The sequence below is a fragment of the Silene latifolia genome, chromosome Y, assembly GCF_048544455.1.
Source record: "Silene latifolia isolate original U9 population chromosome Y, ASM4854445v1, whole genome shotgun sequence".
Taxonomy (NCBI): Eukaryota; Viridiplantae; Streptophyta; class Magnoliopsida; order Caryophyllales; family Caryophyllaceae; genus Silene; species Silene latifolia.
Genome location: NC_133538.1, coordinates 70,227,586 through 70,250,029, shown reverse-complemented (window position 1 = coordinate 70,250,029; position 22,444 = coordinate 70,227,586). Strand labels below are relative to the sequence as shown.

At 40.3% G+C, this 22,444-nt stretch overlaps 1 non-coding gene across 1 annotated transcript; it reads right to left on the bottom strand.

The window, feature by feature from the left end:
• Window positions 1-9,038: 9,038 nt before the first annotated feature.
• On the bottom strand, window positions 9,039-9,145 carry LOC141635119 (small nucleolar RNA R71). Its single transcript, XR_012539824.1, has one exon. It is a non-coding gene; the product is annotated as a small nucleolar RNA R71 (small nucleolar RNA).
• Between the last annotated feature and the right edge of the window lie 13,299 nt (window positions 9,146-22,444).

Genomic DNA, 22,444 nt, shown 5'->3' with positions numbered 1-22,444 from the left:
CACTAAATACCTCTCCAAATGCAGGAGCGTTACCAACAGAAACCTTCAGCCTTTCTGCAATCTGTTCTGCTTCAGCGACGTACTTTTGAATCTTTTCACCCTCAAAGAATTCTTGAGTGGCCTGACTAGGATTTAGGCCCGTCGGATCACTAGTTACAGCTTTGATCCTTGCGGTTACATCTGCGTACCATGAATATAACACAATAGCGTTCCTTTGCATCTGTAGATAAAGCTCGTGAGTACGCTGCATTGAAGAAGTACAGTAAGTTAGTTATATTATAATAGATGGGTACGTTCAAAATTTGAAACAAATCAATCAAAATATATAATAGTTTGAACTTACATCAACAGCCCTAACTTTCAATTCCTGGTCATCCTCGACACCTGCTGGTAGTTCGATCTGAATGAACTTCTTCTCAGAAGTTGAGCAGGAGAGAGGGGGTGGGGGGCTGATAGCAACAGTAGTTTGGGTTCACGAGGGTCGGTGAGGCTGATAATGTCCAAACTCTTAATATAAGAGGGATCTTGAAGGTACCTCGGATACCTACTGGTCTTAGACAAAGTTAAAGTACCCAATCCCCCTTGAGCCACCTCAAATTTTACCTTATCTACATGCGAAGTTTCATCCCAATGCTTAATCAAAGGTAGATCGTGGAGGCATGGCCTACCCTTGTAATCATATCGTTGAAAGTAGCTTATCATGAGGAAGGGGATACAGCCACTCAACATCGTTAACCCCTTTTGACAGTCTGTCCCCGCTTTCACCATAATTTCCAAAATATAAGAGCACCAGTCAAAATGCGGAATGGCTTTAGGGTCTTCTACAGCCCTTAAAAGCTTCAAATCTATCCCGTTGTTTGAGGTACGTGCGAGGAATGAAGATATAGAGAACAAAACAAATAGCCGGCAAAAATGATCGTCCGCCTCCTCGTACTCCATAAGTTCCTTGTGAACTTTCCCTAAACTTATTGAACTATTTGCTTTCTCCACCCCGTAAGCTTGCCGCCATTTGTCCTTCAGCTCCTTATTTTCGGGATCGTTGGACCCCTTCTGCGAACCAGTAGGTACCAACGGGAGACGGTTGGGTCCAAAAGGTATCAAAAAACAGTCATGCACGTCATGCTTACTGATCATAAACTCCTTTTTCCAAGAAGCCCTGAACACATATGACCCATCAGAGAAGGACTCCAAGAATAGGCGAATGTGTACAAGTGGGAAGCTACTAATCTTAAGCTCCAAAAGGCCACCAAACCCAATTTTCTTAACAGCGGACACCTGATCCTCATTAAGCTTTTCAATGAGAGAGACAAGCCTTTGAGGTCGACACGAAACCATGATTTCATGCACCCTCTTTACCCTTAGCTTGGCCTCAACCATCTGGGGAAAAACAAGGACAACACACAAAATTAGACATACTGTAGTTGCAATTAGAGATATTTGCAACAAAGAAATAGACATACTGTGAATTAAAGTTATACAATAAATAGTCAGAGTTATACAAAATATAAGTAAAGTTATACATTCGATAGTAGAGTTAGTCGAAAAATATCAAGAGTTATACATTCGACAATGCAGGTTATTCAAAATGTAATCGATTTATACAACAAATGACTGCAGTTATAAAAAGTCAAACTTTGAACCTTGGAATCGTGGCCCCTTCTCGCACTTGGTACATCATCCATCTGTAGGTGACAAACAATAGGGATTCATTATGTATAACCAAAATTCTCAAAATCAAATTTCTCGTAAAATCCAAAATTCTTTTCACCATTCAAAAGAAGAGATAATCGGAGAGTTATATAGAATAACAAAGAGAGTTATACATATAATAACAAAAGTTAGACAATCTGAAACTAAAGTTATATAATGTGTAACTCTAGCCATAGAATGTATAACTCTATTAATAAAATGTATAACTCCAAGTATATACTGTATAACTCTAGGCATATACTGTATAACTCTGGGCATATATTGTATAACTCCAGGTATAAAATGTACAACTCTAGGCATATATTGTATAACTCCAGTTATACATTATGAGAGTAGAAGTTATTCAACATGTAATCAGAGTTATACAACAAATGACTGCAGTTGTAACAAAAGTCAAACTTTTAACCTTGGAATCAGCTCCCTTGTCAGTACTTAGTACATCATCCATCTTTAGGTGACAAACAATAGGGATTCAGATTATGCATATATTTAGTTGAAGTTATACATAATTCTATAAGAGTTATATAAAAAAGAATTTTGAATGGTTTGTCATCTCTTCTTTTCAACCAAAATTCTGTAAAATGCAAAATTCTTTTTACCATTCAAAAGAAGAGATAATCAGGAAAATTAGCTATACAGAATACCAGTAGAGTTATACATATAATAACAAAAGTTAGACATTCTGAAAACTAAAGTTATATAATGTATAACTCTAGCCATAGAATGTATAACTCTAGCCATAAAATGTATAACTGTAAGCATATACAGTATAATGTATAACTCCAGGAAAAACTCCAGGTATAACTAGCTCCAGGCATCTAATGTATAACTCCAAAGTATATATTGTAGAACTCTAGGCATATACTGTATAACTCTAGATATATATTGTATAACTCTAGGTATAAAATGTATAACTCTAGGCATATATTGTATAACTCTAGGCATAGAAACTAAATAGAAGTAGAGTTATACACATAACAATTAGAGTTTTACATTATGAAAGAAGAGTTGGTCACAGAATCAGAAGAGCTATACATCTAGTAACCAGAGTTATACATCTAGTAACCAGAGTTATACATATTGAGTACTAAAGTTATTCAAAACGTAGAAAGAGTTATACAACGACTGACTGCAGATAAATAAAAGTCAAAACTTTTAGCCTGGATATCAAGTCCCTTGTCAATACTTTCTAAAACATCCATCTATAGATGACAAACAATTGGGATTAAAATTATGCATATATTTAATTGAAGTTATACATCATTCTATAAGAGTTATACCAACAAGACGAGATTTTTTACCTTTGATTCAGATTTCTTGGCATTTTTCTTGGCAAAAACTATTGTTAATTATCAAATGAACTCGTATTTGATTTGCACAACCATAATTATAAATTGAACAAGTCAACATCAACAAACCCATAATTGAAAATTGAAAAATCAAATGAACTCTTTTTATGATAGTTTAACAAAGGAAATAATTAACAAAAAAACAAAGTACAAATCACTAAATAAGGAATGGAAAAAATACCTTATAAAAAAATGGAGACAGGCGAGTTTGCAAGCGAGTTGGAATTAATTGGTAGTGATGAAAATGGCGTCTGTTGAGTTGGAATTAATTGGTAGTGATGTAAATGGAGTTATCAACAATGTGAAGAAAGAAAAAGCAAGACGAAATGACAGAAAATAGATGGAAAAAAAACCGCAAGTTGTTTTGAATTATGTGGAAAATGAGGAGGGAAATGATGACAGACTGATGGACATAACAGTAGCATGCATGAGTTAGTGAGTAAAAGGAGAGAGGTAAATCTAAAATATAAGTTGAGTGGGGTTTTACTGCGCGTTTTCTGTGCAATCTTGGCCATTGGTTTGCTTGATCCAACAGCCCACATTAAGACTTATGAACTTAATATGATATAATGGCCTTAGTTGATCTCTTCTCTTTCTCTCTCTCTCTCTCTCTCTCTCTCTCTCTCTCTCTCTATATATATATATATATATATATATATATATATATATATATATATATATATATATATATATATATATATATAGAATTAGGATCACATGAGTCCACCCTATTTTTTTGAGTCCGTGAGTCCATGAAACAATATCACACGTTTTATTAAACAATATCACAGCTTATATTAAAAAAAAAAAAAATTCTTGATTTTGTTTTGTAATATAATATCACCCGTTATGCTACACAATATCACAGATTACAGTTTCACATGTTATACTAAACAATATCACAACTGAAAAAAAAAGTTTTTGAAAAAAAATCGAAAAAAAAATCGTGATATTGTTTCGTAATACAATATCACATGTTATACTAAACAATATCACAGCTTAAAAAAAAAAAAAATCTTTTTCGAAAAAAAAATTTGAAAAAAAAACGTGATATTGTTTTGTAATACAATATCACACGTTATACTAAACAATATCACAGCTTAAAAAAAAAAAAAACTTTTTCGGAAAAAAAAATTCGAAAAAAAAAATTTGAAAAAAAAAAATTCCGGAAAAAAAAAATCGAAAAAAAAAAATTGAAAAAAAAAAATCGTGATATTGTTTTGTATAGTGCGTGATATTGTGTTATGGACTCATGGACTCAAATATATAGGTAGACTCACCGGATCTTGCCTCTCTCTCTCTCTCTCTCTCTATATATATATATATATATATATATATATATACTAGATTTCATGCCTGGGCATTACGCGGATAATATCTTAACAAGTTCTGGAATAATTATTATGAGAATAACCTTAAAAATGGTCTGATCTTGGAACAACTATCTACTGATCTACAATTCTATGTGTTCAAGCCAATTTGTCGGGGATAACAAATTAAAGTTGATGCAAACTGACCCAATTTTGGTTGAGTTCTAAACTAACCCGTCATGAAACAACACATTTCAAAATTTATCTGATTCAAAATGAACCGTAACAACTTACTACATTAATTTTTAATTCTTTTTTTACGACAAATGAGCAATTGACTTTAACAATTAAACTTATAATAATCACACAAATACTATTATACAACCAGTTGTATAATAAGCATTGTATAATCTTATACATTAATCCGAGCTTATGTTTAATTTTTCTGAGTTTTGTAAGAGTTTATTTTTTTATGTTTAAATGTGTGAGTTCAAAAACTTTACAGCATAGCTCAGATTCTTTTAAACAAAACTCAAAAATTTTAGTATACAGCTCGGATTCTACATCATACAACTGCATACAAAAGGTTGTATAATCTACTCATTGTAATAATCATTCGCTCATATTATTGCCTTAGATTAATTAATCAGAGGATTTTAAATTGACCAAAGTGTGCACGTGAGCTCCAAGTTGGGTCAAAAGAGATTCTATATAGGTACTCTTCCATAACTAAGGCTCCGTTTGGCAATGTATTTCAGGTATCTGATTTGGTCAAAGTAGCTTATTTGACCAAAATTTCAGGTACCTTATTTTTTTGTAAGCGTTTGGTAAGTAACTTATTTTACCAAATAAGCTACCTGAAATGAAATGCTACCTAGAGTAGCATTTGAGATTTCAGGTACCTGATTTGATTTGATTTTCCATTTTTACCCCTTAAATTTATACTATTAAATAATTATCATATCCTTTTACGTCATTTCATCAAAATCAGTTACATTTTCACTTAGTATGCCAAACACTTTTTTATATAACCTGCTACCTTACCAGCTCCTAATTTTCAGTTTCCTTATCAGTTACCTTTTTCGATTTCAGTTAGCTTTTCAGTTTTCAGTTACCTTTTCAGGTTTCAACTACCTTTTCAGTTAGTTTTATCAACAGAACCTAATATTATATTAGAAGTGAGATACCTTACAACTAACGTTGGGGGATAAATCTTGATTCTATCAGAACTCTTTAGCCGTGGCAGTTTGGTTAAGCTTGAAATTACCCAAAGTTTTTAACTTTTAGACTTTCTAAGATATAAAATAACTATTAATAATTATACTAATAAAATTAAATTTAAAAGTAATCAATTTTTATTAAAATTATCATTATAAAAGTAGATCTAAAATGTATCAAATTAGAAATTTAAAATTTACGAAGAACCAAACTCTATCATCTTATTGTATAGTATGTTATAAACATTTAAAAATATTAAATAAGTCTCATAATCTATTTTGCCAAATTAGCTAAAAAATTAAATACAAATTAACATAGCGAACAATTAAGATTCAACGCAGAACAATTAATATTCAACGCAGACCATAGTCAAAGGATAAGCTAACAATGAGATTTTGATAAAAAAAGATGTTCAAATAAATAAGGTGTTCTTTTACATGTTCAGTTGCTCACACCACATACCCACTTTGGTAAATTTGACCAAACATGCTCCTACCTATCCTTCTTCATCTCCCCATAATATAACCCAAATATACTAATAACGTTTTAGCTAAAGTCGATGCTGCCATTGTAAGAAAAATATTAAGAGAAAGTACATCATATATGGGGCCATCATATATGTAGAACACAAAATTTTAATTTGTACCATAAATCTAATAGTTACTACTTACCTGAAAATTTCTCTTTTTAGAATCAAATGCACATATATGATTAGTGTAGACACCTCGTTTCTGCACCTCCCGCCAACTACCAAGTGATGATTGGGCCGCATGTTTAATCACGCGGAGCGATTTATGACATTTCGTAAGTTCGTCGACACGTGATAGCTCAAACAGTCGAGTCAACCTCATCGTCGTCATTTACGCGCCGATACGGTCGTTTTGACAGTAATTAGAGTTCAATTGGAGTCCGGGTAAAAAACCGCTTCTATTTTCTAAAACTGTCTTAAAACCGAGTCGGAATATTCTGGAATTTTTCGGAGTATTATTCCCAAATTTTATCTCTTTGATGTGACTCATATTTAAGCATATTTAGTCCCCGAATTAGCCTCGTTCCTATACTTTTTAGTGCATAATTGGGTCATTTACTATCTTTAGTTTCCCGTTTTGCATATTCTTTGAGGTTATGTTCCCTTGGTAGGAAAGGAGTGCAAATCTTAAATTTTCATGGCAAAATGGAGCTAAATTGATCAAATTCAATGACCAAGCATCAAAGGGAAGATGATACTAGAAGGCCTATGTAAATAATAAAGTAGATTGGGCAATGATGAAAGGATCCTTGCATCCCCAACAAGATCCCCGAGGATTGTTGAGGAAAGAAGAAAAGAGAAGTGCTGACCCAGGACGAGCGTCTCCCTGCCCACCAATCCGAGCGTCCCGATGCCAAGATGCTCGTCTTGGGGCCAACAAATCCGAGCGTCTCTCCCCTGATCCGCTCGGATTTCCTTGCAGAACCCACCGTGCCTACTGCCTAGACGCTCGGGACGAGCATAATTCCTGGAGACTACCAAAACGGAGATGAGCATCTCCTTGGAGAGGAGCACTTCCTCAATTTTTCTTAAGGGTCTTAATAGTCATTTAAGCCCTTAGTAACCCTAATCCTTGTACCTAATCTCTAGTATAAATACCCCATTGCACTACCTAGATTAACATGTCATCTTAATAGGATCTTAATCTTATCTTAATCAAGTTTTAATACTCTCTTAATCTTGTAATCAATTCTTAATTTAGCATTAATAAAAATCTCATTTCTTAATATTTCCTTAATTTCTCTATTATTCATCATTTATTTTGGGTAATTAGAAGATTATATGGGTTTATTTAGAGGATTGACAACCTTCCATCAATCATCAAGTACTTCTATTATTCTTTGCTTTATTATTTAGAATCATCTTTATAGGTATAATTCTCTCTTAATCCTTTTTAATTATATTGTTAATCATCTTCATTTGTTCATCATGTTTTGCCTTGTTAGTATGATTGACAACCTTGTTAGCATGTTAAACTTGATAATGAGTGAGTAGTTTCTTTAACTAGGGTTAATGGGGAATTAGGGGAAACCAACATGGGGATTGATTCATGCTTAATCTATTATGTTTTCATAATTAATTTGCTTGCTTGTTGTGATTCCAACTTATGCACATGTTATGTTTGATGAAATGCGAGCCTATAAATCCTTGCATTTTTTACCCATCACTTACCTTTTCAATGAGACTTGTAAGACATAAACCAACTCGAGTCTCATTAGAACATGCATGTAGTTGGATAGGGAGGATTAAGTCGACTTGTAGGTGTTGTACAATTTAATTGATTCGGCTCCGGTACCCAAACCTTCTTAGGGATTGTAAGATATACACTAACTCGATTCCATCACAACAATAATTGCTTGCATCTAGTAGAGAACATGTTTGTATGATCAAATCCCATGAATCCCCTATGAACCCATGACACCCTAGTGCTTTTAATCAATTGTTTACAACTCATTTTAATCATCTTGCTTGTTTTGAATACTTTATTTACATTTGTTGATTAGTTTAGTTGATCTCCTACCTCAACCCAAATTGTGACGCCCTTAGACACAACAATTTGCAATCGAAAATTCTACATCAATATCCGTCCCTTGGGATCCGACCTTTACTTACCTCTTTACTAAGAGTAGATTAGTTTCTGAAGTTATAAATATTGTTTTGGTCTAGGTAACTTTTGACGACGAGTAACAAAACCGATCCGACCAAAAATGGCGCCGTTGCCGGGGACGGTGTTAACTTGATTTGATTTTCTTTGATTGTTTTTAGTTGTGTCTTTCTTTACCTTGGGGAAGTCAAACTCCTCAAGGTTTGTTCTAATTGTTTTCGAGTAGTTTGATATTTTGCATGTCTAGGAGATCACAAGGTAACTTATTGCCCATTGATCTTGAAATTGAAAGAACTTTGACCAACAATAGAAGACTTGCTAGAAATACTTTGAGAGGTATTGGTGAGATTGTGGACATTCAGCCAAATAACATTGAGTTCATCAACCCTTTTGCAAGAGAAGGAGAGGATAACCCAACACAAAACCAACCACAAAATCAACCCACAATGCCTAAATTTTCATCACATTCCGTACCAACCGAGGAGAACCTACCAAATGGTACTCCTACCCCACAACACTTAACCGGTAATTTAATTGCAAAATCCGCATTTATATAATTAGTTGAGAGAAGTCAATTTGAGGGGATGCCTAGTGAAGACCCTCATTCTCATATAGAGAATTTTTGTGACTATTGTGATGCGATTTCTCAAACCGGAATGACTCAAGACCAAATTCGATGGGTCTTATTTCCTTTTTCTTTGATTGGTTCCGCGAAACAATGGTTGAAGAGCCTAGAAAAGGCTACTCTTGGTATTGACTCTCGGAAGAAATTGACACTTGCTTTCTACAAAAAGTTCTAGCCTCCGGAAAAGACTAACATGTTGAGAGCTCAAATCACCGGGTTCAAACAAAGGGACGAAGAATCTTTGTATGAAGCATGGGAGAGATTCAAGGATACTTTCCGATCTTGTCCACATCATGGACTTAGCGAGTGGTTCCTTGTACAACAATTTTGGAACGGTCTATATGAAGACACCCGAAACTATGGGATCAAATGGTATGTTTACCGAAGTTGTTGATAATCAAACATGGAACAAGATTGAGGAAATGACGGTCCATAACTCAGAATATAGTAGACCTCGGAAGGCTACTAGAGGAGGAAAGCATGAAATGGACTCTATTACTCAATTGGGTGCTCAACTTAGTGCTCATATTGACACCATTAATTTGAAGTTTGAGAAGGCTATGGCTAAACTTGAAGAGGCCTCCAAATCACCTAAGCAACATGTGAATGCCATGGTGGCATCTTCATCAATTCCAAGTGGAGTATGTGAGAGTTGTGGAACTTTGGCACATGACCAAAGTGAATGTAGGGGAACAAGTGAACAAGTGAATGCTTTCCAAACATATAAGAGTGGTACCCTTATTCCAACTATTACAATGAAAACACCAAATTCCATCCCAACCTCTCATACAAAAACCAAAATGTTCAAAACCCTCAAACAACATACACCCCACCTCCAATGAGAAACCAAGCTCAAAGACACTTTTACAATCAAAACCAAGGTTATCAAAATCAACCTCCATACAATCAAACAAATGACCAAAGTTTTGATGTTCAAAAAGCGGTCCTCCAAATGCAAAAGAACTAACAAGAGTTTTTCACTCAAATGCAAAAGGATAGTCAAGCAAAAGACACCACCATCAACAACATCCTAGCTCATACAAAGATGTTGGAGACCCAAATGTCTCAATTAGCATCTTCAAGTTCACAAAGACAAAAGGGGCAATTGCCACCTCAAGGTAATCCCCCAAGACAAGAGTCGGTGAGTTCCATCCGTTTAAGGAGTGGTATATGGTATGAAGGGCCGAAGAGGCCCGTTGATGAAGATGTTGTGAATGCTAGTGACAAGAAAAGAGTTGTTGAAGACTCTAAGAAAGAAGAAGAACCCACCACCATTCAAGAAGTTTCAAAGGAGAATGAAGAGAAGGCTAAGAAGAAAGAGCCTATTGTGATTCGGCTTCCATTTCCAAGTTGTCAAGCTAAGCCTAAGTTTGATGAACAACTTGGGAAGTTGATGGAGATTGTGAAGGACTTGGAAGTCTCAATTCCATTTACGGAATTAATCAATCATGTTCTTGCCTATGCGAAATACATGAAAAATATTCTTACAAAGAAAAAATCCATCCGAAAACTTGAGACTATTGTTTTCACTAAGGTGAGTAGTGCCATCCTACAAGGAAGTTCACCTCCAAAACTAAAGGATCCGGGAAGTTTCTCTATTCTATGCACCATTGGAGACACCACGATCAACAAAGCTCTATGTGACCTTGGGGCAAGTGTGAGTGTCATGCCATATTCGGTATGCAACAGTTTAGGAATGGGAGAGCTTAAGTGCACTAATATCACATTTTAAATGGCGGATCGATCAACGAAGACACCTTTAGGGGTATGGGAAGATGTGCCGGTAAGAATTGGCAAGTTCTTTATCCCGGTGGACTTTGTTATTGTTGATATAGAGGAAGACTCCAACATTCCTATCATTTTAGGAAGACCTTTCTTACACACCGCGGGAGCGGTGACTGACTTGAAACATGGAGAGCTCACCCTTGAAGTGGGAGATGAAACAATCACTTTTAATCTTGACAAGACAATGAGATCTCCCCGACTACATGAGCCATGTTTCATGGTTGATCATTATAGCCGAGAAAGTGATAGGAAGAAGTTGGCATCTCAATGCAAAAAACAAGATATGGGTAAAGAATCACGACCCATATGGAAGAAGAAAATGGGTAATCTCCAGGATGCTCCATCCAAAGAGCAAGAATGTTTCAACAAGAATGAGAGCTTGAATAGCTTACCACCACTCATGACAAGAGAATAAGAAGGCCTCATTGGCCATAATGACAAGAAGAAAGAGGAGTTGTTCTCATCAACTCATGATACTATTGGGGAACAAGTAGATGAAGTATGCGGTCTTTGGGATGATGAGTTTGAAGGGTTATTCAATCCTTATATCGGTAATGCTATGACCCAAGATCACAATGAAGAACAACATGTGCAAAGGTCTATTGAGGATCTTTATCATGACATTGAACAAGCTTTCGACTACTTCTTCATAGTGTTGAGCAACATCAACAACACCTTGGCTATGCCCCCTTGACATCTCATTTATGGATGAGAGTGTGGTGGAGTCCTCCTTAAACCACCATTTGTAACTATTCTAACTCCTTAACTTGCACTTTACTTGTTGTATTGCATTTTTGTCAATTTTGGATTTGTATTTTTATGCCTTGATCAAGATTTTCATCATTTCGAGAGAAAGTGAGGGAGGGACTTATATGATTATTGATGTGTAGTGTTTTGACATAGTGTGGGGATAGCAATTGCCTAGGCTATCCAAGCCTTCATAGTGCCCCCACAATGAAGACCAAAGGAATGAAGAGTAAATGACATGGGTTATGTAATACCCACGGATGGAACTGAATTCCTGAGGTAGAGGGACAATCCGAGCGGCCCGATAAGAATCCGCTCGTCCTGACAGACAATCCGAGCGTCCTGGGAAGAAGACGCTCGTCCTGAGAGAGCTGGAAAGAAAAAATTTTTTGGTATGACTGTAGATCCGAGCGTCTCCACGTAGAATCCGCCCGTCTTAATCAAGACGCTCGTCTCACAAAGGATCCGCACTGCTGGTAAAATTTGGGATTTCCTCCTGACAAGGAATCCGAGCATCCTCAAGTAAATCCACTCGTCTCCCTTCAGAAAGACGCTCGTCTTCCTTAGAAGACGCTCATCTCAGCACGGTCTTATTTTCTGAAGCAAACTGAATCAGAATCCGAGGGTCCCAACCCAGAATCCGCTCGTCTCCCCTGTGTAATTCAAATCCAACGGGATTAAAACCGCACCTTTCCCATTTCATTTTACTCATTCAAAACACAACCACATCTCCAAAACCCTCAAAACCCTCAATCCCTCCATCCACAAAAATCAAATTTCTCAACCAAATTCACCCAAATTAATTCTAAACTCCCTCAAAACTCAAACAAATCACTCCTTTGTCAACAACAAGCAATTAAAACACAAAAATCTTTAAAGTTTGAATCGATTTTTAGGATACAAGGCAAAATTCAACTATCCTAAATCGATTTGGGTCTTATTGAAACTTGAGGAAATCAAGCATACCTTTGGTGTTACTACATACAAGGAGAAGATGGCTAGGACAAAAGGTGGAAGAAAGGCACCTCCAAAGAAGAATCTCTCAAAAAGGCAACAAGATCTACAAGCTTCAAAGGCTTTGGTGGTTTAAAGTGCAAGTATGGAGATTCAAGAGACTACTCCTCCTATGGTGGAAACTACTACTTCTACTCAGGTTGTTGAGCAACTAGATGATTATCCGGAGGTAATTTTCGCATCCAATGCCCATAGGAAGAAATTTTTATTCTTGCTAAGAAATATATTTTACCCACCAAGTTCATATGCCAAGAGACTTTGACCAAATTGGGTGTCTTAGAACAAACCAAGAATTTCTTCGAGTCCATGGGATTGCTTACTTTGTTTAATATGCAAGAGTTGACCTAATCATCCCTCACCTTGGATTTTTTAAGCTCATTGAAAGTTACAAAGGTGGAGACTCGAACAAACATTGAATTCCGCATTGAGAATGTTGATAGGAAAATGTCTTATGACGAGTTTGGTAAAGTTTTTGGCCTTAACAATGACCCGACTTATATGAAGAAGCCCCCAACCAAATATGATCCTTCTCCCTTATAGAAGGCTATTACCGGGAGAAAGTTTATGACTTACCATGATTGTCGTGCCCTTTATGTCCATCATCCGGGCATAAGGGTGTGGCACAAGGTTGTTGGGCATAATTTGATTGCTAGAAAAAGAACAAACCACTTCACCGAGCTTGATTTTATTTATCTCGAGTCGACCTTGAATATTGGTAGAGAGTTCATTAAGAAGTACAACATTCTTCAACTTTTAATTGACAGGTGGCTCAATATCGATCATGGCAAGGAAGGTACGGCCTTTATTGTTAATGAAGGATTGGTAACTTATTTGGCAAAACACTTCAACCGGAACTTCAACAAGGATGGCACCTATAAACCGGTTAAGGGAGGCCATATCATTGATCTAGCTCTTGTTTGTATGGTTAGTCGTTTATATCAAACGTGTGTCGATGTATTTTGCGTGAGGCGGTTTGTATATATGTGTTTTTGGATTGTGGTTTATTTCGTGATTTTGGCTTTTTTGTGTTGTGTTTCGGAGGAGCGCTGTCGGCTGTCAATTCCCCTTTTGCTTCGCACTAGTTCCTGCATCGTTAGTGTAGAAAACAGGCAACAGGTAGCACATATGCATAAACGAAAACACGTAGAAAGTATTTCAAAGCGAAATTAATCACGGTGACTCAAAGCTAAAATTGAAATTCGAAATTTGGAATGATATTTTGAAAATTCGGCGACAATTCGTCACGCTTGGATTTCTCAAAAGGATTGATTTGAAAATTAAGTAATTAACTCGTGTCTTGAATTAAATTGCATCAAAATTGTTGAAATTGATTTGTGACTCGAAAAAAATTCAAACTCAAACCGCCAGGGGTGAATTTTAGAATATATTTTCTTTGAGTGTATTTGAATTTTGATTTTTGTGAGATCAAGACTTGGATTTGTGAGTGCTTGGATTTTAAGGAAAACTGATGTCGTCTTTTCGATTTTATTTTTGCTAAAAAAAGTGCGAAAAAGCGAAAAATTTTCGGAATTTCGATTGACATGGAAACGATCCGTCGCGGATCGGGGTGACTAGCCCTTCCCCCTTTAAAAAAAGAAAGAAAAATCCGTATGTTTAAAGCTGCGTCATGGAAACCGTGTTGCATTTCGTAAAATGCGAAAATAAGGAAATGTGAGTGTGAGAAAACACAAAATGTCCTGGACCATCCGAAGAGGCGCGAGCATTCCGGAGGGAGGTTTGAGGTGTTAGGAGAAAACACAACTTGAAAGGGACAATTCAAGGTGGGAATCCGGAGAACAGGCCCAAAGAGGCGCGAGCTACTCACGATAGGAAGCAGCTCTCTCTTTTTCTGAAAAACGCGCTCATTGTTTCGTATAAATAGTGAAATTTGTGCTTCATTGTTTCATCATCCGAAACACGAAAAACATCTCTACAAAACCTCTTCTTCTTCCACAAAAATATTTCATAGATGCCTTTGAGAATGCGTTGCGACAATAGTGCCGGGATTTGTCGCCTCCTAACAAGTATCAACTAATTTCCATGGGAGTTGGTCAATTGTTGGTGCTCCGTCAAGTCAAGGTGCAATCCTCATTTCTCGAAGCATGTTTTCGAATTTGGGATTCAAAACATCACGTTTTCATTTTCCCGAAAGGTGAAATTTGTCCTCTTGCCGAAGAAGTTGGAGCCATTGGTGGGTGGCCGGGTTGTGTTCCGGTGCTTCCTCCAACTCGATTGTGTTATAAGGAGAAATTCCGTTCCGTGTTGGGCTTGTCAACAAGCCAAGTCAACTTCCTCCTTGCCCCTCATGGTGTGGATATGTTGGCTCTTATCAACATTTTCTCAAACCGATTGGATGCCAATGTTTCGGAGGTGGCTAGGAGAAGGGCTCTTGCCTTTTGCCTTGTCCATGTATACCTCTTTGTTGATGTTTTGAAGAAGGAGGGGCCAAAATGCTATGGTAGCATGACCCTTGTGCATGTGGTTGAGCAAATGGAGCATGGTAGGGATCCATCATGGTTGGTGCTCAGCGAGATTATCCAAGCCTTGGACAAGAGGGGCTCTCGTGGAGAAGCTCCCTCGTTTGGCTCGCCAAGGATCCTCCAAGTGTGGCTATTGGAGAGGCTAAGGTATGTAGAGCTTCCGGTTGATTCTTCTTCTTATTCCTTCCGTCACCTTACTATGAGGAAGAAGTTGTACTCGGATAGTTTTGCTTCCACCGAGGCCTATTGGGCCGCAAGATTAGCGGAGGAGGGTGGTCCTCATATCCGTTGGGTGGTGCCATGGTGGCACTTGAGGTCCTTCACGGGGTTGCCGCTTCGGGTTCTAGTCCTCGTTCTTTGATGGTGGTGGGTTTGAAGCTTGCTTCCTTCATTTATCCCGAAAGGCTCACGAGGCAAATAGGGCGTCAACAGAAGGTGCCCCTTCAAGATACTCTTGTCCAAGAGAACGTTTTCCGAAACTCCGAGCTTGTGGAGGTCTTCGAAAGATGGTGGTCCGCTCTGCCAATTTGGGAGGTGCCAAACCCCGTTGCCACGATATGGGTGACTCCCGCTTATGTCAAGTGGTCAAGAGCTTCATCCTTGGAAAAGAGGTCCAAATACCATAAGGACGAGGTCGTGAACTTGAAGTATCGAGAGGCTGGCAAGGCTAACCGTGCCTTCTTTGAGGATTATATTGATGGAGTTAGCCCGGATGTGATGAGGCCACAATTGAGGAGAAGCTCGGGTTCCAAAAATGTAGTGGGCTGTGCATGGGCTCGTTTTGGGCCGAACATGGGGTCTTGAAATTGACCGGAGGCCGTCGCTATTGTAGATCCATTGAGGATCCGTTCTGAGGAGGAAGTCCATGCTAGGCGGGCCAACAGGAAGAACAAGGGGAAGATGTACCCCGAGGGATAAGGCAAGGGTAGAATGGAAGAACGAAGACCTCCATTACCCACTTTATTATTATGTTGTATTATTGCTGTGAGTTTTTTATTATGTTGTACTAGCTATATATTGTGTGTTTTGTGCTAGTTTTCTTATGTGAGGTATCTTAGTTGACACCTTAGCTTTGAAAAATTGTACACTCGTTGAGCTTTATTTGTTGTTGAAATTGTAATCCCTCCCATTATTAATTAAATAAGAGGATTGCTCGTGTCAAACTGTGAATGCTTGTTTCTTCCATCCATTTTGTAAAGGCAATTCGGTTTGAATCGTCCTAAACATTTGCACTCGGGAAGGTGGGATTTTTGTTGGAAGGGAGAAAGGCTTCTTTTTTGTATTTTGTGGGAAAGGGAATGTTATTTCCCTCTTTTTTTGACGGGGATGATATGGGTGATGTTTTTTTGATTATGGGGATGTTTTTTTTTTTTTATTATGGGGACGTTTTTTTTTTTTTTATTATGAGGATGGTTGTATCCTTCTTGTATAAGAAAGGACTGCTTTCGTATCCACCTGAAGAGGTGAAATCAAACCATGATCATAGTTCGAAATGTTTTGTAAATTTGATTGGGTTTTGTGGTTGTATCCCTCATGTATAAGAGGGACTACCTACGTATCCACCTGAAGAAGTGAAATCAAACCATTCTCGTAGTTCAGGGGATTTTTTTTGTTTTAGTGCAAATGGATGTTGCCTTTGACAGATCAAACGACATTCGAAATGGGCAAAGTGCCGCAACTTAGACTCGATAAAACATGCAATTTCAAATCAGAACACGTTAAGGAACTTGACTTGAAAGGGTTAAGGTGGTTGCTAGTTGTAAAACTTAGGGTGAGGTCGTTGGTTGCTACGGTTCAAGGGTAGAGTATTTCTTGAGTTGGTATAGGTTGGTCGGGTTTGTAAAATCCTCCCCGTCTAGGTCACTCAGTCTCACTGCGCCCCCCGAAAGTATTTTCTTGACCAGGTATAGCCCGACACAGTTGGGTTTGAATTTTCACCTCGGATCGACGAGTCGTGTTGCTCTAACCGACTTGAGGACCAAGTCGCCCTCCACCGCTCCGTTGGTTTGGGGCCAGTAGGGGGATGATCGATGTCGTTTGATCTTGTATTTGTCCAGCAACGTTTGTGTTTCCGCCCGGAAGTGAGAGCCTTGATCGCTGATGATTTCATGGGGTACCCCATATCGGCAAATGATGTTGTTCTGGATGAACTTGGCCACTTGTTTGGCGGTCAAGACTGCATATGACTGCGCTTCCACCCATTTGGTGAAGTAGTCGATGGCGACAAGGACGAAGCAATGCCCCTTGGTGCCTATCGGGTTAACTTTCCCGATGATGTCGATGCCCCAGGTTGAGAAAGACCAGGGTGATGTCATGGTGTATAAAAGGGATGGTGGCATGTGTTGTATGTTGGCGAAGATTTGGCAATTGTGGCAATGTTTGACGTAGTAACGGCAATCAGCTTCCATGGTGGTCCAGTAGTAGCCTAGCCGCATGATCTTCCGGGTAAGAATCATTGTGCTCATGTGAGGGCCACATTCTCCGTTGTGGACCTCTCCCATGACTTTTTTGGCTTTGTGATGGTCAATGTAAAGGAGGAGAATCCATTGGGGTGTTCTTTTGTATAGTTGATCTTGGTTCTTCATGAATTGTGATGCAAGTAAACGGATGGCTCTTTGTCCTCTTGGATCAGAGTTAGGAGGGAACTCGTTTTTGGTTTTGTAGTTGAGGATGGCTTGGTACCAGGGTTCATCATGGTTTTCCTCGTCGTTGTTGATGTCACTGATATGAGCTGGCTCGTTCCTTCTCTCGACACATAGGGGCATCGATGTCATGTCGCCAGGTATATTGACGAGCGCGTCAAGTTTTGCCAGGGCATCAACAAATTGATTTTCCTCTCGCGGCAGGTGGAAGTAGTCGACTTGGTCGAAGAACCCAGCCTCTTGATTGATTTTCGCTCGGTAGGGAGCTAAGCTGTCACTTCGGATTTTCCATGATCCGGACACTTGATTGATGATGAGCGAGGAATCACCGCGGACCCTCAGTCTCTTGATGCCAAGTGTTATGGATGCTTGTACGCCGATGAGGCATGCTTCATATTCAGCGGCATTGTTGGTGACGGCAAATTCTAGCTTGACCGAGATCGGAACATGTTCTCCCTATGGTGATATTAGAAGGATTCCTACCCCGAAGCCTCTCAGGTTAGATGCGCCGTCGAAGTATAGGTCTCATGCGTCGGTGTCAGCACAAAGGATGTCCTCGTCAGGAAGTGACCATATGTCGGTCGTTGGATCCTTGTTGACGGGATTCTCTGCTAGGAAATCGGCGACTGCCCTTCCCTTGATAACCTTGAGGGGTACAAACTTGAGGTTAAACTCGGACAGCATGAGTGTCCACCTAGACAGCCTTCCGTTTAGTACGGGTTTTTCGAAGATGTACTTGACCGGGTCCATCTTGGAATAGATGTGGACCGTGTAGCTGAGCATGTAATGTCGCAGCTTCTTTGTTGACCATAATAGGGCAAGGCATAACTTTTCCAGTTGGGTGTACCTTGTCTCATACTCGATGAACTTCTTGCTGATGTAGTAGATGGCTCGTTCTTCACCCTCGACTGTTTGTGCTAGCATTGCTCCCATGGCTGTGTCGGTGACAGTCAGATATAGAGATAAAGGAATCCCTTGTTGAGGTGGCATGAGGACATGAGGTTTGGATAAGATCTCCTTTATCCTGTCGAAGGCCTATTGGCAGTCGTCGTCCCAATCGGTGTGATCGGAGGCGCGAAGTTTCTTGAATATTGGTTCACAAATCATGGTTAGCTTGGCTATGAAGCGGCTGATGTATTGAACCTGACCAATAAATCCCCGAATCTCCTTCTCGTTCTTAGGCCGTGGCATTTGTTGAAGGGCTTTGATTTTGGTTGGATCAATCTCAATGCCTCTTTTACTGACGACATGTCCCATTAGTTTTACGGAGGTGACCTCGAATGCACATTTTTAAGGATTTAGCCTCATGTTATATTTCCGCAGACGAGCGAAGAATTTCCGGAGGGCGTTGATATGGCCGTCCCGTTCTCTTGACTTTACAATCATATCATCAACATATACCTCTACCTCCTTATGCATCATATCATGTAGGAGAGTGGTAGCGGTTCTTTAATAGGTAGCTCCGGCTTTGATGAGGCCGAAGGGGATGCCCGTATAGCAGTACGTACCCCACTGTGTAGTGAATGCAGTCTTGTGCATGTCTTCCTCAACCATTTTGATCTGGTTGTACCCAACATACCCGTCCATGAATGATAGGAGGGCATGCTCGGCGGTGTTATCCACCAGAATGTCAACATGTGGCAAAGGGAAGTCGTCCTTTGGACTCGTCTTATTCAGATCCCTGAAGTCGACGCAAACCCGAATTCTCCCGTCTTTCTGTGGTACGGGAATAATGTTTGCCACCCATGTAGAGTATTCCGATACTTTGATGAAACCGGCCTTGAACTGTTTATCCACTTCTTCTTTGATTTTCAGGGCCCATTAAGGAAGCATCCGGCGCAGTTTTTGCTTCACGGGTTTAGCTCCGGGCTTAATGGTTATCCGGTGCTCGGCAATTTCCCTGTCGATCCCAGGCATATCTCTGTAGGACCAGGCGAATACATCCTTGTATTTGTGTATGAGTTCAATGAACTGTTGTCTTTCCGAGGGGTCAAGGGTTGTCCCTATCCTAAGTTCTTGAGGTGTGTTGTCGGTTCCTACGCTAATAGGTTCGGTCTCTCTCAATGATGGGGGTCCTGGTTTCCCGTTTGTCAAGTTCTTTGGCTAAGTGAGGTGGGCGGTCACCCATGTCAAATTCCTCATAGTCATTCAGAATTGCATTGCAGTTAAATTGAGACGAGTCATAAGCAAACTTAGCGTTCACTAAGTTGACACGAGCGAAAAGCTCGGACAGGACAGGCATCTCATGGTCGGTCAGAGGCGACACAGCAGAGGTGGTGGCCCCTGGAACAGGCTCCAGTTTGTCACCTTCCATGGGAGTGGGGATGACCCTAGTAGACTCAGCCTCTGAAGCAGCCATAAGCTTGTGATAAAATAGCGGGAAGGGGACGTTGACTGGGACATCAGGAGTGCTAGGAGCTAAGACAGACTATGACTCCGACTCCGACTCAGATTCTTCTTCACTTCCCTTTTTGAACGTAGGGCCTTCTCCAGTTGTGATCTTGAGAATGCGGCCTTAGCGATCGGTCCACTTGACGGTTTTCCTCCAGCCCTGTGTAGTGCTCTCCGGGTCAGTGTCGGAGATCAAGGCGGTGGGGTCAAATTGGTTGTCCCTTAGAGCAATATTGATGATGTCCTTATAGTCGAGGTGTTTGATGTTATCCTCTCCGAAGAGGAGAGTGACAACTTGTCCGTCGAGGCATGGGGACGACTTAAACTCGGTTGATGCAGCTTTGGTGTTGTTGGGGATGAAGTAGCAGTCCTGGAAGACTTCCACACCCGGGTGTCTGACCTTGGCCACAGAGTCATAGATCGGCTCAGGAATGCCATGGTAGAGCTCGGACTCTCCTTCAGGGACAAAGTATCCATTGAGGGTGAAATGATAGGGACGGAGGATGACTCTGTGCTTCTTGCGCTTCCGAATCAGGAAGTTTATCTCCTGGATATCTTCATTGGTAGGTTCATAGCCCAGTCCGAAGGGGTTGTTGGGGACCTTAGCCTATTTCAAGGGAGGTAAGGTACTCTTCAGCGGATTGAGGGGTAAGCCCGGGAAGTAACCCTGGCGCATCAGGATGCGGTTGACTGCGAGGTTGGCAAACGGGTCACAACCAGAGGGTGTTGATTCATCAGTTAGGACATTCACAGCTTGAAATCCCCACATCTTGTTGTCATCCTCCTCAATGGCTTGGGAGGCCATTCCCTTTTTCTTGATGGCTTTGATCTGGGAAGCAGGAATCGTGATCGTTATAGGGGACCCTGATTTCCTGATGGAGGGTAGAAGTAACTGCCTTGACGGCGTGAATCCAGCAACGTCCCAGAAGCATGTTGAAGGAGGCCTCGATGTCGACTACCTGAAAACTGGTATGCCTTTCCAGTGGTCCGGTTACGACGGTTAGAGTGATAAGCCTTGCGACCTTACGACGAGTGCCGTCATAAGCGCATACTCCTTGATTGGTTGGGACCAAATCAGCTTCTTTGATACCCAGTTTGTGAGCCGTTTTGAGGGGAATGACATTCACCGCGGATCCGTTATCCACAAGGATCATAGGCACATTCTTTTTGAGGCGCTGTACGGTGATGTATAGTGCCAGGTTATGGTTGGTTCCGAAGGGAGGGATATCTTTGTCAGAGAAGATGACCGGATTGCTCAAATCAAGGACATCCCTTGTCATGTGTGCTACCACTTCTTCCGGGGAGGAGGTAGAGGGCACAATCCGTTTTCCTAAGGCTTGTAGTAGAGCTGGTCGATGCTCGAAGGACGTGGCAATAAGTTGCCAAATTGAAATTTCGGCTTTTGCTTTCTGCAGTTCATTGAGGATCGAATTTTCGGGAGCCTTGGGTTGAGTGTCCATGTCCGGGACAAATTGGTCATTCGTTGTTGGAGCGACCGTTGAATTGTTTGGGTTTTGGTAAGGGCGTCCGGACCGGGTAAGATAACCGATCTCTTTCGCCTACTTCACTTTCCCTGGGACAATATAGACATCTTCAACATCATCTCTCTGGATACCATTGATTTCGAGATCCTGAGAATACCTTGGAGGGGAATTCCCCGGTGGGTAGTTTTTGTGAGGGACATTTTTGTGAGGGTAGTTTTTGTGAGGTTGGTTTTTGTGAGGTTGATTATTATGGGGCTGATTATTGTTAGGGTGATTATTGTGAGGTGCGTGCCAGAATGGTCGCGGGAGCAATCCATCTCTTTGGTGAGGGTAGTTTTGGGTGTTTGGGGGACCTTCCCTTGGGCGTGGTGCTGGAGGATTGAAAATAAATCCGCGGTAAGCATCGTCAAGTCGGGTAATCCTTTCAGAGAGACCAGCTATAGCTTCCTCGACTTGTTGGAACATGGCAAGCATAGTTGCGGCGCTGAACACAAATACCCCGTCCGAGGCATCCTTCTTCAGGGCATTCACGCCGTCATCAATTTGCAGGATGAGGTGTGAGCAGTCCAAGATTGGTTCGTCATCGGAGATAGCATGGATTCTCAAAGGGTTCGTTTTGTTTTTCGGTTTAGTCGGTAGAGGCAAAGATAATTCCCCTCTCTCGATCATATCTTGGATGATGTGTTTGAGCTTGAAGCAGGTTTTCGTGTCACGCCCTTTCCCTTGGTGGTACTGACAGTAGGCACTACGGTTCCAGAGGCGGGATTTCTTAGCATCAGATGGATCCGGGGTGGGTCTGATCGGTTGTAATTTCCCTTGGTCCATAAGCCTTTTTAGGGCGCTTGCATAAGTTGACCCTATATTGGTGAACACTCTCTGGGGGCGCTCAGCGCTCTTAGTGGTTGGTTCAAGGAGGTTGACCTCGTCAATCTTGTTTGTCTGACCATAAGGGCGAGATCCGGTTGATGTGGATCCCTGGTAGCCTCTACCGGTGGTTTTGGCTAGGACGCCCTTTCATAGGTCGTCTTCAATGCGTGTCTCGAGGATTTGCTGATC